The following is a 19,725-nucleotide window of genomic DNA, read 5'->3' as shown; positions in this document are numbered from 1 at the left end:
CCCTTGGTCCTGCTAAGACTGAACTCCCAGTGAACGTGATTGTTGGGGGGAGGGTGGAAATGGGGGGAGGATGGGGAGGGGAACACCTATATAGAAGGGTAGGGGGAGGGGTTGGGGGATGTGGGCCTGGAAACTGGGAAAGGGAATAACATTCGAAATGTAAATAAGAAATACTCAAGTTAATAAAAAAAATTAAAAAAAAAGAAAACAACAAAGTCCCATGGGAAAAAAAATAAAAAATAAGAAATACTCAAGTTAATAAAGAAAAAAAAAAGAATTTCCCCTTCCTTCTACATTTTCCTCTCTTATGGGTTTTCTTTCATTTGGACTGTAAATCCAGATGAAAACTTCAGGAAGCAGTTTGTCATTTGTTTTCCAGCTCTATGTTCTTATGAGAAGGCTGGGGGGCTAGGGAAACCTGGAAGTTCGAAACTGAAGAATGTGTGACACGGTTGGGTTCTACGGATTTCTATCAACTGTTTATAAAACTCGCAAAGCAAAACACAAAAAACAAAACAAGAAAACCTCAAAACAAACAGCCAAAAAAAAAAAGAAAGAAAAGAAAACAGTTTTCCAGTGGTTGTGTGGAGCCATTCTCCGAATTCTCAAGACCTAGGCCCCCTACACTCTTGTAGCAGATGTGCAGCTTGGTCTTCATGTGGTCCCCTAACAACTGGAGTGGGACAGTCTCTGACTGCTGCCTGTCACTGGATTCCCTTCCCCTTGCTGGACTGACTGCTCAGTGGGAGGGATGTACTTATTTCTTTTTTGACTTGATGTCCCAGGGTGGGCAGACACCCAAGTGGGGAGGGGGATTCCCCTTCTTCTCAGAGAAGGGAGGAGTAATTTGGAGAAGGATGTGCAAGGTTGGGACATGGAGGAGAGGAAGTGGGGAGGGTGCAGCTAGGATGTAACGTGAATATAAAAATAGATGAATGGGAAAAAAAGAGGGGAAAGAAAACCATCAGATCTCTTTGGTGTTAGGGTGATGATGAGCAGAAGTGTCTTAGCCAGTGTTCTATTGCTGTGAAGAAACACCATGACCAGGACAACTTTAATAAAAGAGAGCATTTAATTGGGAGCTGGCTTACAGTTCAGAGGTTTAGTTTATTATCATCATCATTGGCGGGGAGCATTGTGGTGCATAAGCAGACATGGTGCTGAAGAAGTAGCTAAGAATTCTACATCCTGATCCACAGACATGAGGGATAGAAGAGAGCCTGAGCCTGATTGGCCACAGACATCAGGAAGAGAAGAGAGCCTGGGCCTGATTGGGCTTTGAAACCTCAAGCCCACCCACAGTGATACAACTTCCAGTAGGGCCACACCTCTCAATCCTCCTAATCCTTTCAAATAGCTCCCCTTCCTTGTAACTAAACATTCAAATATGTGAGTCTACGGGGGCCATCCTAATTCAAACTATCACAGGAAGGAAGGGGAGTAGAGACAGCTTCTTGTAAGAAATAAGTAAAATAGTTTTGGAGTGATTTCATTTAGAAATGAAAAAAAGCAAGGTATATCATGAAGTCATAGTCTCCAAACACCATGGCTGGTATTGAATACCCCCACCCTTATTTGCATACTTCCTACCCATCCAGAAGGAGATATGATTTCCTTTGAATATATGTTTGCTCTCATATTTTGCCTGACCAAAAAGAGTGGAAATGATTTTTAGGGACTTTGAAGGATAAGTATTAGCAGTTTTGTGACTTCTTGAAAGGCTCCCAACCAAGACTCAGCCTTGTGTGTGTGTGTGTGTGTGTGTGTGTGTGTGTGTGTGTGTAAAGAGAGAGAGAGACAGAGAGACAGAGAGACAGAGAGAGAGAGGGGAGAGAGAGAGAGAGAGAAATAGAGAGAGATAGAGAGAGAGATTGATTTGGTTGACAGTAGACAACTTGTTTGTTGTCACTATGCCTTGTGAATGAACCTTCCTCGTTGGCCAGCATGGCCCAAGCTTCTGCCTCTACCTACTTGCTTATAATCCACAAGAGATCCTAACCCAGAAAAGATTGAGAGCAGACATGTAAGAGTTGATAACTCATTGGGTTTTTTGTTTTGTTTTGTTTTTTTGTTTTGTGGTTGTTTTTGTTTTGTGTTTTGATTTTTTGTTTTGTTTTGTTTTTCATTTGGAGACAGGGTTTCTTTGTGTAGTGTTACGTGACCTGGAACTCATTCTGTAGACCAGGTTCATTTTGAAACCAGAGCTCTGCCTGCATCTGCCTACCAAGTGCTGGGATTAAAGGCGTGTGCCACTGTTACCAGGCACACGCTGCTGTTGTAAACTACCAGGTTCTAGCTGGGCTTCTTATACAACAATAGCCAATCAGGTTAATGAGGATGATGGCTCCAAAATTCAGGAGAAAGAAGACTTTCTCAGGAGAGGGAGGAGAAACCGAGGCACAACAGTAGACTCAGCAAAAGACTAAAACAGCACCTGTTTCCCAGAAGGCAGGCCAAGTTGCTCAGCAGCCCAAACTGGACTTGCAGCCTGGCTCTACACGCCTTGGAGTACTAGGGGAACATTGCCATCTTTGTGTCCTCATTCCCAGAAGGATGACACCCCTCCTCAGGAGACCTGAAGGACCCAGCGTGCCCTCCTTTACAGAGGGAATGAGCAGACATCAAATGGGAGCGTGCGGTTGGAAAGTCAACATGAAAGAAGTTCATCTCTGGAATCAGAAATCTCAGTGCGGGTTGGGGATTTAGCTCAGTGGTAGAGCGCTTGCCTAGGAAGCACAAGGCCCTGGGTTTGTTCCCAAGCTCCAAAAAAAAGAACCAAAAAAAAAAAAAAAAAAAAAGAAATCTCAGTGCCCCGTTGCTTGTGTGTCCCTGGGCTTTTAAGGCAGCGGATAGGACACAGAGGTGATTGTAGAAGCAAGTCAGAAAAACGAAAGCCTGTTACCACGAAATGTCACCGTCTCTTCTCTGCTATTCTCTTCCAGGGCACGAAACCTATTTGTCATTTAATGTCCTCTTTGGGGGCCGTTGATTTCGGTCGTGTCCTTTTTCCTTTTTGAACCTCTTCTTCGGAACTCAGCTCCTGTTGGGATTTGCAGGTGAGAGGCTGGACTTTCCAGATCCCTGCCTGAGGAAGGAGGCTGAGAACAGCCTGCCTAATGCTCTCCCTTCTGAGGGAAGACTGAAGAAGGGGTGAACTTTCCTTGGGCGAGCCCAGCGTCACAGGATGGTCTTTAAAAGTCTAACAGTATCTTTAAATAGACTCTGACTTAAACAAATAACTAATGTAGCATTTCTCACCTGGAAAGTCCTCACTTGGAAAGCCAGGGCTACACACTTATCTTAGAAAGTACTGGGCAGAATGTGGCCTGTTCTCCTTGAGTGAGAATGAGTCCCGTTTTTTTCTTCCCGAGAAGGAGAAACAAATAGCAGAGGTGAACAAATCTGGGCCAACGTTTACATTGTTTAACATTCTTGGGGCTCATCCAGATCGAATCCAAATTCCCGAACAAAACACAAGTCGTCGACCACAAAAGCAAGAAAACAGAGAAGGGGAAAACTATAGCGGAACAACGCCACGCTTAGAGCAGAGGAGCACACAATTTGGCTTTTGATTCAGCTCAAGTCTACTCAAGCCCATTCAATTCGGCGCGTAGTCATTCATTGAGGGTGTCTTAGGCGGTGTTAGAGGCCGAGCATGTGGAACTGAGTGAAATGGGGCCCCTGCTCCTCGGCGTCTACGTTCGTAGTATCTGCACAGGGTCAGCCATGCATGCACGCACAGGCAGAGAAAGGCTGAGCCAAGCACAGGACTTCCTGGCTTTCTGGGAATGCTTTGCCCTTTATGACCTGCCCCTGTGTGGCCAGGCTCTGAATTGTGCCCTCTCTGGTCTGCAGGAGGAGGTGCTCTGTGTGTGGGGGATGGGTAGAATGGGGGCTGGGCGGGTGGAACCATCTTGCTTTGACATCTTCAGGGGCTTGATTTTGATTGTGGTCTTTTTACTCTTCCCACTGTCAGTCCAGCACAAATAATTATTAAAGCCCGTTCCCACTATGGAAATAAAAATACAGCCAGAGAGCTAGCTAAAGTACAGCTAGTCCATTGAGAGGCGGCCGAAAGTGGGTAAGACCAATAATTCGAAACAGATGAACGGCGTGGCAAATACTATGGGCTTACTATCCCAGGCTGACCCGACCTTTGAAACTTGCTGAAAGTCATCCTTGAAATTCACCAGAGCTCCTGGAATCACTCCTGTAAAAGGCTTATTTATCACAAAGTCATAAATAATATTTGCTAGCTCTTTGCTCCATCTATCTAGAAAACGAATTAGGCTGGACAACGTGAGCTCAGTGGCTGAGCTTGGGTGGGGGTGGGGCAGCCAGGGCTATGGGGAGGCTGCTTATAGAGCCAGTAGTGAGGGGGATAAGGCTGCTTGGAAACTTTGGCGCAGTGCAACAGATTTTCATTCTGTTGTTCCACAAAGAGATGGCTGTAGGCTGCAGAGAAAGGTTCTTCCACCGGCCTAGCACACGTGATGTGGGTTAGGTGGGCGGGACAGGAACCACCCACCAATCTCTGCCTCCCAGTGCTGGGATCTCAAGTGTGCTCAACCAGCTCTTTTGTTTTGTTTTGTTTTTCGTATCCTATGTTTTGATCAATACCCTCCCCTAGGATTACTCCCACTCCACCCTGCCCACTCCACCATTCTTGCTCCATTTCATGCACTTTTTTTTTAAACCCACTGAGTGCAGCCAGTGCCTGCGACAAGGTAGAGCCGGCTACTAGAAGGTGGGTCCTGGAAGAAGCTGACTCACTCTCAGCAGCCTTCGATCTCCAAGTGCTCCTCAGCTCTGGGTGGGGCTTGATGTGTCCTTGCCGCCTCCACGCGGGATTTCCGTCTGCCTTGATCTTGGGCAAGTTTTGTGCGTGGCAGCACATAGCTGGAGTGAGTCTGGAAAACACTGTCTGGTTGTAGTCATCGACTGCCTCAGGCTCCTCCATCTTCCTACCCCATCTTCCATGGTGACCCCTGAGTCTTGAGAGGGTCATCATGATGTGTGTGATGTAGGTGTCCCATTTAGGGCCGAGGGCGCTAAACTTTCAGTTTGTGTGTTGATCAGTTTTGAGTATCTGTGTTAGTCAAAAATTAATTATTCATTACTTTATTACTTTATTCATTACTTTATTGTTTTATGTATGTATTTATTACTTTATTCATTACTTTATTGTTTTATGTATGTATTTATTACTTTATTTATTACTTTATTTATTTATGTATTTATTTATTATGTGTGAGTTCCTGTGCATGTGTCAGGGCATATGTGTGTAACCTGGAGGATAACCTGTGAGAGCTGGCTCTATCCTTCTCCATGTGGTTTCCGGGGTGTCAGGCTTGGCAGCAAATGCCTTCATCCTCTGGGCCTTTCTGACCATTCATTTCCCTTCTTTTTCTCCTGTGGGTTCTGGAAATTGAACTTTGACCTCCTTGTGCTCTTGGAACAAGTACTTCACTGACTGATCTGTCTCCTCAGCCCGATTTTGTATTGGAAAAGCTTGTCTTTCTCGTATGTTTCAAATTCCCATAGTTCACAGGCTACTGAATATTAACATGTAGACTTACTCATTTACCCTTTCACTCCCATCTATCCATCAGATCACCTATCCATCTGTCCATCTGTCCCTCCACCCATGCAGGCTTCCTGGTCTTTTGCTCAGCATTTACTTATTCATCTAGGCATCCACTGAAACATTTGTTGAGCGTCTATTGTAAGTTGGGCAAAATAGGGACGCGATGCTCTTGATTCTGCTAAGGGGAGTGTGCTAGATGTGAAGACCTGTGTGATGGTCAGCTAACAGCTGCTGTGGTTGCAAGGAAAGTCACAATTCATCCCCTCCTTGGGTTTCTGTCCTCCTCTGTGACGGGGCTCTGCCAGATCCCTTGTTTTGGTGTTGTGACACAAATAGATTGACCACCACTTGTCCACTTTGTCTTTAGAATCTTTTAACTGTCACCAGATGAAATAGTCTGGGCTGCTTCTAGCAGTTAGAGATGTGAGGTACCATCCCGGTCACAGCCTGACGAGTGAGTGACGTCATTAAGTCTTGGAGTTTGTTGTTTGTTTTCACTTGTTTGTTTATTTATTTAGTGGTGTAGCCTATGGCATGTGTGTGGAAGTTAAAGGACAACCCAGAAGAACTGGTTCTTTGTTTGTAGCATGTGGATCCCGGGGTATTGAACTCAGCTCATCAGGCTTGGAGGCAGTCACCTTTATCCTCTGAGCCATTTCTCTGGCCCGAGCTGTTTATGTCAATGACTACCGACTGAGAGTTTCTCGCTATGCTGGATGGCCTATCTCATACCTGCCCAGCCAAGGGTCTTTCTAGCTCCAAGATGTTCCAAACTTAAAGTGGAGGTGTGAATCACCACAGCCACACTTTCCTGGGAGTCCTGCTCTCCTACAGTCTCTGACGTCAGATGAACAATGACCATTTCCTGGATTCAGTCTCGTCAGATAAGAGAGGACTCTGGGATTCAGGTAATCATCACTGGATTGTGAGGATGAAGGGAATGGACCACGTCACTTTACTAGAGGAATGAGAGGGTCATCTGAGGCTTACTTATGAGGCTCCTGTTGGGAACCCAGTGGAGAGTGATTCTGGCCAGGTGATTCATTCGCTCACCTCCTTAATCCAGGAGAATCATGTAGTCCGGAAGGACCAAGGGTAACTATGCAGTGGGACAGCCAAAGAGCAACAGCTCTTCACCCATGCAGTCTCCTTCTAGAAGGACAAGATCTCCATCTCCCACGGTTCTAAGGTTTCACCTCTGGACGAGGAGCTCTGTTCAGAGAGCGGGGCTGACTGCCATTCAGTCTCCATTGGGGCTCTCCGTGACTCAGTGTCCCTAGGGCACTGAAAGAGAATGGAGTTGGGATAGGGAGGAGTCAACCTGTGCGTTATACTGTGGGGAGACGGGATGAAAGAGGAATGCCACAGAGAAAGACTCCCTGGTAAGTCGGGTTTTTTGACAATGGCCACAGTCATGTGACAGAAGCTGCAGCCCTGGTTACTAGATGGTAGCTGCTTCGCAGTCACTAAAAGCCCTGCAGATATTTCGACCTCCCAGTTCTTATGTTCTTAACACAGTCTCTCGAGTGCCCAGCATGTGGGGCAGCTCTAAGCACCACCTCTGGGCATTAGTAGCTCTCCAGGTGGAGAGGTGGAGCTCAGACTTCAGATCCGACCTCCAGCCCTCTAATTCCTGGGCTTCCTCTCCATCCTGCAGGGTTTTTCTACCCCACTGCTGACAGCCTCTCAATATCTCCTGCCCTAAATCATCGTCCTCAGCCTCTACGTAATCCTTGCAACCCCTGTTCTTTCCCAACAGACAGTTGAGCCTAGATAAAGGCAGCTCCACTTATCTGCCTGGCAGCTCATGTGGTGCTGTTGGAGAGAACACAGCCTGGCTGAGCTCCACACGGACAGGGGAGAGGTCATGTCGAGGTCCTTGAGTAAACGAGGTCTTAACGGAAGGTGGCAGATTTGACTACCCATGTGTGTCTGAGGCTGGTCTCGGGATGATAGTCATTCCCAGAGGGGGCTGCAGATGCAGAATTTTAGAATTCGTTGAGTCTGAATTTAACTCTAAGAAGCTTGATGAACTGATAGCATTACGTAGTTTTCATCTGTAAAACAAAATGCATGAAAATGACCTTATGCACTGTATGGTATACATACAGGCTTGCTGTTAGAAACAATATTACCACTGTAGACTCCTATATACTGTATAGTGTACATACAGGCTTGCTGTTAGAAACAATATTACCACTTTAGACTCCTATATACTGTATAGTATATGTAAAGATTTGGTGTTAGAAACGGTCTTACCACTATAGTTTCCCTGCATCTCAGTGCCCAACAAGATGCTCCTCCTGGGGGTTGGGGATTTAGCTCAGTGGTAGAGCGCTTGCCTAGCAATCACAAGGCCCTGGGTTCGGTCCCCAGCTCCGAAAAAAAGAAAAGGAAAAACAAAAAAAAAAAGATGCTCCTCCTGCCTGCACTCTTGAGGGACGCCAATTCAGGAAAGGACCAGGCCTTGGTTCCAAAGCCCCTGGGCATAGGCCGTTCCTCCACTTCCTGAATGCATGACCTTGAGAACGTTACTCTCCCGGGCTCCTGTCCCTTATCGTTAGGAAACAGTAATAGCCCCTGTAACACAGACTGGCTGTGAGGATTAAAGAAGAAATTTCAGGCATGTGACAGAGCTGGCAGCATACCAGGGTAAACGGGTGATTAGAGGGGCCAGGCATGTGGGATGGAGCGACGACCCCGTGCAGGCAGCTCTACCCATCCTGAGTACTTCTGAGATAGCTGATCTCAACCAGAGGGCAAAGGAACATGTATGAATCTGCTGTAGGCCCAGAGAGCAATGGCTGGACACACAGCTCACTATAGTGGGGCAATATGGCTGCGGGAGGCCTGAGGGAGCTTGGGAGAGAAGCATCCAGGAGTATCGACCAAAGCCTGGGATAAGTAAGATGGTCTGGAAGACCGAAGGAAGGAAGGAAGACGCCTTCTTGTCCCACGCTTGTTTAGCCACATCGGTCTTCAGAGGATGTGCTGTGTCAAAGACCCTCTGATAGTTCCTATTGCAACCTGACCCTGGGTTACTATTATCCCCACTTTACGGATGCATAGCCTGAGGGTCAAGCTATTCTGTGACTTGTTGAGGTCACAGAATGCAAGGGGCTGGTACTGTGTTCAGGAGGCCTTAGTTGCTACGCCACCCACAGATTCTTTGACAAGGGAGGGTGACTTCGATCACTCGGATCCTTTGGTGTGGAGTTTTGCAAATCTTGTAAACCAGTGAGCAAGCACGGGAGATTTCCGGCTTGCAAGCCTAGGCTCAGAGCTGCTGTGAGGAGGGTAGTGTAGTGTCTATTAACTTGGGGCACAAAGAGTGACTAGTGTTAAATTTTCTAAAATTGTCACCCAAATGCCAGGTGCTAGCTGCTTCTGCTCCTAATGTCAGTTTCTTGGTTCGTTTGTTGCTTCTCTTTTTAATTCAGAGAGCTGTGAGATTAACAGAAGCAGTGAGACAAACAAACAAACAACAAGCGAACAAAACATAAATCCAGTAACTGCCCTTCAAGGGCCTGCTCTCATAAGTTGGTTCTGTTCAGCTGAGTGGCTTTTCTTGCCTGGCTCTTGCCGAAGGCCAGGCTTCAGTGACTGTCTGTGGCTTAGAGGATTTGTCACTGATGGTGACAACCACTTGTGCCCCGACTGAGGGGACTGTGTGTGGTCACATCCAGCTTCCGGGGTGCCATGAAGGAAGGGGTGCAGTAGGTTGATTTTGCCCCTGACTCACTGCTGTAGGCAAGTGGCTCTCAAACAAGAGGATTTCTCTAGGCAGGCCACCTCAGTTGGCCTTTGCGTATTGTTTCCTCAATAAGCCTGTGTGTTGAATACTCTGAAGGAGGCCAGGGTGGGAAGGAGGAGCAGGGGAGGCTACTCTTTTACCATCTTTAGGGGCCCAGCCCTCTCTAGTTACTAACTGGAACACTGGCAGAATCTCATGTTAGCCCTGCACTTATCCCTTCCTTGATTACTCTCTAACTCTTCCTATCTCCTCTTTCATGCACCTATGCATCCACACACGGTCCCGTGGGAGACTGTGGACAAATACTCTTTTCTTATTCTTTATGCATTTCAAGTCTAGGAGGGGGCTTGCATTAAATGCTTGTATATATGCCAAAGCTGTAAGGCCACAAGACCACACAGCAGGGGACATATGGTCATGTGCCAGTGGAGAAGAGATCCTTTCTAGGGGTCAGGAAGAGGGGGACAGAGGATTTGAACCTGGAGATGTAGGTGTAGGGATTTCCACGGATGAATGACAGTGATCAGCTTTGTGGGTAGAAGCAATGGAGGGAGGGGCATGAACCATACCACAGGGGGCTCTGAGGTCAGGAGCAGCTGCAGTAGTCGGGCCGGACCCACTCGAGTCTGGGTGGGTGTGGAACGTGTAGGGTTAGGCTTGGAACTGCTATGCAAGCAGAGGTGGCAACTCCAGGTTGACACCTCAAGCTTTTCTTACATGTCCTTGGGTACACCCACACCATTCTCACCCCTTGACCCCAAGAAGCTGACAAGATGACACATAGGTGGGTGCTGCCCTTCCTGGTCAAGCACTTTGGATGGTGGCCACCCAGAATCACACACATTAAGGTTGGGGTGGACAGAAAAGCAACAGCAAAAACAGCTGGATGACTTGAAGGAAGGAAAGCATTGGCCAGAAGAACCTTATAAGCCCTCGAATTAAGGTTCTGAGGTGATGAAACCTTTTTTTAAAAATTCCATTTACATAAACATCTACTCCTTCATTTTATTTACTCACGAGTACATTTATTCAAGGACATGCAATGTTGCTATGTTACCCAGACTACTCTTGAACTCCTGGGTCTTCTTCCTCAGTCTTCCGGGTAGCAGAGACTATAGGTGTTTGCAACTGTGTCTGCCTTGAACCAATTAATTCTGTCAATGACACAAAGAGGCCACTGGCTGGTGAATGTGAATATCCCAGTCATCTTGTGGTACCTTCATACATTTAAAGGGATTTCCCATGATTATAGCTTTCCCCATCCCAGCCATTGCCCGGCCATCTTAGTGGGTGTTTTTGTTGTTGTTTATGGGTCACAAGGCTGCCAATGTGCAAATGGTGACAACACTGAGATCTGCTGAACCTTTAGTATCTCTTTTTTTCCCCCCACGTGGAAAGGTTTAATGAGAGGAGAAGAGGAGAGGAGTAGAGGCTGGCCGTGAGCACATGGAGGGAAGTGGAGAGGAGAATGGGGAGAGAAGGGACAAAGGAGAAGAGGGGAAAAGGGAAAGAACAAGGAGCAAGAGAGGCTTTAGTATCTCTTTACAAGCTAATTCCTGGGCTTACCAGAGCTTCCAACTCCTTAGAGATCAATACCTAGAACTGAATAGCCTTTGAGGAAGTTCCATAAACATTTAATCAACAGATATCTACTATGCGCTGGTGCCTGTGCTGATGCTAAACTGGGGCAGGATACCAAAGATGGACGCCCCTGAGTTGAGCTGCAGAAACTCCAAGGGCCCTTCCAACCAGCCTTACGAGTGGGCAGTCTGAACACCCTTTAGGTGGAGAGCCCTGCGTGGCATGCCACTTTTAGACTATCATCTCATTTAAACCTCTTAATAGCACCCCTTATAAAAGAGCTCCAAGAATTTCAGTCTACAGAAATGTGATTGGGAGCACGTATAAATGTTTTAGGAATCTGATGAGAGGCTGGGTGGGGACTGAGTGTAGACAAGGTAGCTTCTACCTCCTCTCTGTAGCTTTGGGGGGTAAGGAGGAAAAGTCCTGTAAAAACCACCCAGTAGGGGGAGGAAAGCTAGTCAGGGTGGGAGTTGAGAAAGCAGTCTTAGGAGGCCAGACAAGCCCCAGGTAGGTGTGGAAGCCTGGCTGGCTGCAGGAGGGTCAAGTCTCAAGCACCTTGGCATTCTTACGGGGTGCATGTGCTGCCCTTAGCAGATGCCTACCAAATTCATTTTGCTTTGTCACCAGTACATTTCAAAACAAGGACCAAGAGGAGCAGTTGTGCAGAGGCTCACTAAATTTGTGGAAATAAGTCTATTAGACTGAACTTAGGTCTCTCCCTACCGCTGGCAGCCCCCCAACATAGCAGCCGATAAAACTGATTCTTTCACTTAGATCCTAGGATAAGTTTTAATGCAGTTATAAAACTGGGTTGAGAATAGAAGCCTCCCTTTGGCGGGTTCTGGGAAGTGTGTGTGTGTGTGTGTGTGTGTGTGTGTGTGTGTGTGTGTGTGTGTACACTTCTCCTCCACCCGGCTCTCTTGCTCCCATGCAAGCAAGCAAACATGAAACATTTTCCTTAGGTCAGTGGTAGCCCAGCCTCCCATTCACAGACTGGAAAAAAAGCATTAATCTTCTTGACAGGGCCATGGTGGGGGAGGGAAATTTGGGCTGGAATCCCTTAAACCGGGGCAGAAGGAGTCTTGTCTGATTTGGCTGTGCCTTGGTTTATAAGTCCAGGGCATTAGAAAAAGAAAAGTTATTTGGGCTTAAAGAAAACCAAGTAGCATAACAGCAAACAAATTTCATATTTTATTCCTCTAGGGGGGCAGGGGCAGGTTGAAGGGATTCTGTGCCCACAACGAAGCCCTGAAGTATTTTTTTTTTTTTGAGGACATCCATTTTCTTAGTAGGAGGCAGAGAGCAAGGGCGAGTGGGATGAAGGTAGCCAGCGCTACTGAGAGCAGGCAGGGCAGTCCTGGTGAAGCCTGTCTGAGAGCAGGGCGCAGATGTAATACATCCACAGGCATTTACAAACTGTAGGCTCACTCTTCCCTCCTTCCCGCCCTCCTTCCTTTTCTCTCTTCCTCTCTCCCTCTTCTCCCCAACTCCAACACAGAGACACATGCAGACACACAGATATACAGATAGAGATAGAGATAGTGAAACTGACATAGATGGACAGGCAGGCAGGCACGTGCACACACCACACACACACACACACACACACACACACACACACACACACACACACACACAGACATTTTACAACTACAAACAGGCTGGCAGAGATGCTGGTGGCCTTATGGCTACTTTTTTTTGGGTGCTCCCAGCTATGCTACTCTTCTCCCTTGGGGTTTGCAGCACCAGGGTTAATCCAGAAGCCAGAGAGCCCCAAGTCCCTTGCCCCAGGATGGGGGTGGGGTATATCCTTTCTCGACATCCTTGCCCCTGGTTTGATAACATCAGGATTGAAAGTGAGGAGCACCAAGGGGCAGCAGGTACACATTCAGCACAGAGGCGAACTGTTGTCACACACACAGTGCTGGGACCCGCACAGCCCCAGGAGCTGCCCTGTGCCCCAACTGGTCTCACTGGAAACACCAGCAGCCTCTCGCTCCACTCCCCCCAAGATATCTCTTGTCAATCCCCCTGAGTGTCAGTCTCACAAACATAATACCTGTTTGTGCCTGGTTGTTCAAGGGCAGGGTATCCAGACCTTTGGAACTTAGACTGTCCCTGGGGAACTGATAGGTCCTCACTGGCCACTCAGATCTCAGGCTAAGTGTCACCATTTTGGGAAGCCCTTTTCCTCTGAAAGCCTTCCGGATGTAACCTAACTATCCTACAGCACTTCCTACTTTCTTACACATGCCTTATGTCTGGGCTGTCTTGATTTGCTCTGCCAGAGACTGAATGATCAAGAGAGGCAGCAAATCTGTCTGCCCTGCTCACGGTGGATGATGGGTGAAGCAGTGAAGTGGACACTTGCCCTGTGTCCTGACAGCGGGGGATGGAGAACTGGCCATCTTGTCCTCCGGCAGCAACCCCAGTACGAGGTTGCTAAATGGTCCGCCAAGTAGCTCTCTGGAAGAAGCTGGAGGCAGTGTGTAGAGGGCAAGCCTGGGCCAGCACAGAGGGAGACAGCAGACCTTGGGCGACGGTTTGGGCTTGTTCCTTGTCTGGTACTCCAGTCCCTTTCTGTTTACATGATGCACTCTTTTGGTCACGCTTAGCCTTTCCCAGTGTGATAGCGTGATGCCCAGAACTAGAGGTGAGAAGGGAGAAGATCCTCAGGGTAGGGACTGTAGCTCGAGGGAGGCTGCTTTGGCAGGAGAGGGCCTTGGTAGTTGGATACTGTGAGGCTGTATATGGAGCCCCTCAGAGCGGCATGGCTAATGAAGAGCCAAAGAGGGAACAAAGAGAAACTTTCCCAATTATTAATAAGGCCATAGCCCCATCCATCTTAATGAGACAGGGTGAAAAAAACCCAGTGGCCAGGCCAACAGTGCACAATAGGATACAATGGAGACCTTGCTTTCCTTTTAAAAGCCAGGAATGAAAGACAGACAGAAGGGGAAAAACCATGCAGATTGGGAAACAGTTCCAAGAGTCCACCTCCGATGCCCCCTATAAAGAGTCACCCCGCTGTGCAGCCACAGCTGTATACAAAGGGCAGAGGGCACTGTGGTCCTCTGCTGGCGAGGACAGGAGGAGGGTCAGATGTGTAACGGCCCCCACAAGTAGCGAGGACTTTGGCATCCAGGCAAAGCCTGTTTCCTGGGTATAACACAGCTCAGCATGCGTGAGGGATCTGGTCGGTGACATAGTACCTGACACGCTAAGTGGTTCTAAAAAAGATTTTCGTCCATTTTTGGATCTTTGAGCTCCTTGCCCGTGCAGCCATTACTGCCATGATTAGCAATGATTTTTCTGATAAAACTGGGCATGGTGGCATATGATTATAATCTCCAACACTTGAGAGGTCTAGGCCTGCTTTGGCTGCATGGTAAGACAGGGAGGGAGGGAAAGGGAGAGAGGGAGAGAGGGAGGGAGGGAGGGAAGGAGAGAGGAAGCAAGGAAAGGAGGATAAGTTTTCTGGGCTGGGGTCTCAGTTCCTCTGTTACATATAGAGCTTTGGACAAAGCTCTTGATGTGTACGTCCTACAGTTTCTTCCAACTCACCCAGCTCCTTGACTTGCTAAGAAGTCACTTCGGGCTTACAAAACCAATCATGGAGGTATGTCCCACAAGGCAGGCTCTGGGAAATCTCAAGGCAGAATCTGAAGCTCACTGGGCTTGAGAGTAGACTACCTTGGAGAATGGACCTTTCTAGTGGACCCTGATTTATGGGTTCTGCACACTGTGGCTGAATCAACATCCAGTGATTGGACTTTTCTTCTTCTCAGAGAACATTTGCTGACACTGAAGCCCCAGCTAGGGTTTCCTGGGCCCCCTGCTTGCTCTTCTGCTTCAGGGATTTTGTCATCCTATAGGAGAGCTGGGGGTGGAGGAAGGAGGTACTATTTGTGGTCTGAGGTGTTGTAGCGAGCTTCAAGGAAGGTTACACAGCCATCGAGTCGGAGTCGCAGCACACAGGTAGTCTGTATGGAAAGAAACGATCTCTTCTCAGACCTCCAGGTTTCCTGAAGATGTTCTTGGCGGGACATGTTGACAGCATTTGGTAGTGGTGGGGTGTAGAGGCAGAAGGGACAGATGTGCCTGGGGTGGCTGGGATGGGGCAAGTCTGCTTGGATAGAGAACAAGGCTAGATGCTCACATGGATTCCCTCTAGAGAAGCCGAGTTGGATCCCACGGACTAATGTGCTTCCTTCTGTTTGGGCTTTGGTAGCTTTGTGACAAATCCTCATAAACCTTCCTGGCTCCTGGCTCCTACCTAGACGTGCTTCAGATATTTGAGTCACCGAACTCTGTTCCCTCCTCTGTTCAAGGGACACAGAGATCCCACAGCCTTTCCCCAGAGGGAGTGAATGCCTTTTGACTCTGCAGAAAACCCAGATATTCTTTGCAACACCCAAGGCAGGCTTTCCCCATCCTGCCCTCCCGGCACAGGATCCAGTCCAAACGGGAAAGGTGTTTGGTATGGCAAGTACTTACAAGAAGAATTCCTGTAGTCTGGAGAAACACATCTTCCAGTATACTCTGGGGTATGGCAGGTATATGACCCTCAGGGTCACCCTCTTGACATGGCCTCCCTACAGCAGGTTACCTCTGGTAGCACTTGTACCATGCAGAAGAGGGACAGGAGGGTGGAGGGGCCTGAGGTAAGCATGCCAGGAGGTAGATCAGAGGCCTGGCTTCCTCAACGGCTTACTCTGTGACCTCAAGCAGGCTATATACATCTGTGAGCTAGCCTCTGCACTTTGATGTGTCCCTGTCCCGATGTGGAGCAGGTGGAAGACATTTGGAGGCTGCTGCTTCTGCTGCTGCTTCTGCTGCTTCTGCTGCTGCTGCTTCTTCTTCTTCTTCTTCTTCTTCTTCTTCTTCTTCTTCTTCTTCTTCTTCTTCTTCTTCTTCTTCCTCTTCCTCTTCCTCTTCCTCTTCCTCCTCCTCCTCCTCCTCCTCCTCCTCCTCCTCTTCTTCTTCTTCTTCTTCTTCTTCTTCTTCCTCTTCCTCTTCCTCTCCTTCTTCTCCTCCTCCTCCTCCTCCTCCTCCTCTTCTTCTTCTTCTTCTTCTTCTTCTTCTTCTTCTTCTTCTTCTTCTTCTTCTTCCTCTTCCTCTTCCTCTTCCTCTCCTTCTTCTCCTCCTTCTCCTCCTCCTCTTCTTCCTCCTCCTCTTTCTCCTTCTGCTCCTCCTCCTCCTCTTCCTCCTTCTGCTGCTCCTCATCCTTCTTTGAGAGGGCATTAATAGTTCAATGATTTGATGCCCAAGAGGAGTGCAGGAAGTCCAAGAGAGCGGACTGTTGCGGGGAGGGGCAAAAGGCAAGAGGGAGGAAGAGTAGGCACAGGAGCAGGAAGTCGAGCCAGAGACCGTGAGGGAACATGCAAACTTGTACCAACCTTGCACATAGTAGGAGCTCATTAACTATCTGTTGATTGATTGTTGGCCTGAGAGTTTCCCCGTCTCTTCCTTGCTTCTGTGTGGTCTGGAAGGAAGATGGAGTACACGATTCCATCATGGAGCGGACAATGGGGGCACTTATCCAGAAAATGAGAAGCCTAGATCTTTTGCAATAACCACCCAATGCTTAAAATGAAGTAGGATTTTTAAGGAGCTGTGTAATCAAGACTAAGAGCCTTACATTGTTCTCTGTGCCCCGGGTTGATTCTGTGCCGTCAATCCGTCTTCTTTTCTCAAAAAAAAAAAAAAAAAATAGGATTTCTTCTTTTCCTTTATTTACGAAAGTAGCCTAGACAGTCATGGCAGAGACTGTAGAACATGAAGAAGATTAAAGATGACCCCAGTGTCCAGTGTAGTAAACACTTTAGGGGACCCCTTCCCAAAACCTTAGGTGACGGTTTTTCTTCTTTTCATGCTCTCTTCTCGGCTTTATTTCTGAAAACGTCTACATCACACGATACGGATGTCTACAGCACACTTTCTCCGAACAACATTTGTGAAACTATCCACTTCTTCCTTTGTTCTTTCCCGCGTGTTACTTACCGAGTGCCCTATTGGCCAGAGCACTGGTTTATGGGATAGAGAAATAGCTAACCGCTCTCTGGCTTTGGGAAGCATTTGTTTGGTGTTGACAGTGTCGGAAGGTGGACTGTGGCTAAAACGGCAAACCCGTGGTACCTAAGGGAATCAGAAAATGTGAGAAGGGAAACAAGAAAAAGGGCGGGGGCGTGATGGAGCTGGGAAAGGCCTCGCTGAGTGGGGATGTCTGAGGCAAGGCTGGGAGAGTTTCTTTTCAAAGATGCCTTGCTTTCCATGTCAGATCTTTAAGGGCTTGGGATGAATTTCTCAGGGTCACAACAAACAAACAAAAAACAAAAAACAAAACAAAACAAAAAGCAAACAAAAAAACCCCACAAAACAAAACAAAGCAACAACAAAAAAAGAAAACAAACCAGGGATAAACTTTTAAAAGTAACGATGCTGATTAATGTCTGAGGACAAAAAAAATTTGCAGGGCTGGAAGCAATGTGGTACTTCCTTAGCATATGTGAATGTGTGTGTGTGTGTGTGCGCGCGCGCGCGTGCGCGTGCGCATGCGTGTACCCTGTTTTCCCCAGTGTTGGGAGGTAGAAAAGAAGAGGAGGAATAGGGAAGACTGAAAGGAGAAAGAGGGGAGAAAGGGAGGGAGGGAGAGGGAAAGGGAAGGAAGGTAGGTGCTAAAAGCCTAGAACTGTGAGTCCTGCTTTTGTTTATAAGGTGCTAATTGCATCCATGGCCGAAGAGAAAGTCAAGGGGCAGTGGGTTCTGTATGGGAAGACAGCCGCACAGCCTCTCCTCACAGCCCTGCCTACCTGGTAACCCGCCTGTCTTCAGTTTTAACCTGTGAGCTGTGGGCATTAATTTTTTTTTCAAGTTCCGCCAGGATAACTCTGTCTCTGGCGTCGGCTCTCCTCCGTTCACAGCCATCCTTGCCAATGGCTATAGCCATCACTAAGATTTCGCTTTGCTTGGGGGCTTTCCGTTTTCAAACGGGTTCTCAGTTAGGACGGTAAAGGGAACGTAGAGCAAATGTTCTTTTATTATCAGATGTCAAGGTGTGAAGGGTCGAGCCTACCTAGCCAAGTTTCCTCCTACGCGAAGAGGAACCCGGGACTAGAAAAGGGTGAAGAGATGCGCGTCGTCATGGCTAGAAGCTGAACTCTTTACCCAGAACAGTGTTCTTCCGTGAGGCCTGACGTGTGACAGCCTGTTTCCTCTTAGCAGCCACACGGGTTCTTTTTTTTTTTCCCCTGTAAGTCCACTGGAGCCCACCACTGGTGCCAGATAGCTTGTGTTAAATATATGGCAGCTCCTTCCCAACTCTTCCCCGTCTCTGCCACGGGAAGCCTAATGGCTAGTGTCCACTTCAAGCGCAACGGCCCAGGAAGGAGCCTGTGCCCTGGTCCCCAACAGCCAAGCACTGAGGATAGACTTTGTCTGGCCAGCCCCACTCTACTCGGAATGGGGGAAAGTCAGTCATTTGGCAAAAATCAGCTCAGTTGTCGCCATTGTTCTTAAAGAGGCAGAGCTGAATAGTGGGGCCTAATGTATTCTATTATGCATACAGCCCTCACTGGGTGCCGGGGTGGAGGCTGCATTCCTCCAGCCCCCTCCCCCAACTCCTGCTCCCGCCCCGCACAGACCCCCTCCAGCGCTAGAGAGGAGCCTGAAAATGGCTATGGGGCATCGATGCTGGTAGGACCTTGGAGTGGGAACAAAATAGGGGAATGACCCAAGGCCTGGCAAGAGAGCCAGGGATGCCTGTGGGATGGAGACAAGTGGGTGTTGGAGGTGGCTGGTGGCTTCATTGCAATGGGACATATGGCCCCTGCCTGTGCCCTGGCCTTATTTATACCCCATTTCTTCAGAGTACAGTCACCAGATATACAGCTGGGCCACGAACCCCTTTTCTTCAGTTCCCTACCCACCAGACACACTGCTCTGTCAGGAGGCACGGGGGCATTGCGCATCTTTCTTCTAAGACCAGTCATGCCCAGACCAGGAGAAACATGAAGGGTAGAAGACAAGGGTGAGAGGCTTCAGGGTGGGTGCCTGGCTGGTCACCTAGGGCCTTGAGGGTAATGGACGAGGCTGTGCGAACCTTTGCCTCCACTGTCTGCTTTGCAAACCTAGGCCCTCATCCAGAACCTTCCTTGGTGGAAAACTACGTTAAGGAGGAAAGGAAGCTGGAGGGTGAGGCTGGCTCCAGTGTCTTTGCTAACAGGACCCTGGGGTGGAAATGTGGCTTTCCAGGCTCCCCTGAGCTGGATGAACTCATTCCTCAGAGCACCCTCTCTTTTTCTGGATATCAGCACTACCTAGTTACTTCTTGTCGCTCCTTCATAACCAGTGAACTTGCCCTTAGAGCTACCTGACTGGTCTTATAAAGAACCAGTATGAAAAGATACTTTTTAGAGCAGTTTGGTGAGGACCGAACAAACAATGCAAGTGTATGCATGTGGATGTGTGTGTATGTGTGTGTGTGTGCCTGCATGTACATGTGTGTGCGCGCCTATGTGTGGATATGTGTGCACATGCATGTTCATGTGCGAGTGTGTATATCCATGTGCATATGTGTGCATGTACATGTGTGTATATGCATGCGTGTATGTGCACGCATGTTTGTGTGTGTGTACACATGTGCATGTAAGTTTGTGCCTATGTGTGTGGATAGGTGTGTGTGTGTGTGTGTGTGTGTGTGTGTGTATGTGTGCATATGCATGTGTGCCTGGAGGCTTTCTGGGGTTAGGGATCAGGCAGTACCAGGTTTTCTCTTCTCCACAGGATCCAGCTCAAGCCC

Source organism: Rattus rattus, chromosome 13 (genome assembly GCF_011064425.1).
Source record: "Rattus rattus isolate New Zealand chromosome 13, Rrattus_CSIRO_v1, whole genome shotgun sequence".
NCBI lineage: Eukaryota > Metazoa > Chordata > Mammalia > Rodentia > Muridae > Rattus > Rattus rattus.
Note: the sequence above shows the minus strand (reverse complement) of the source record.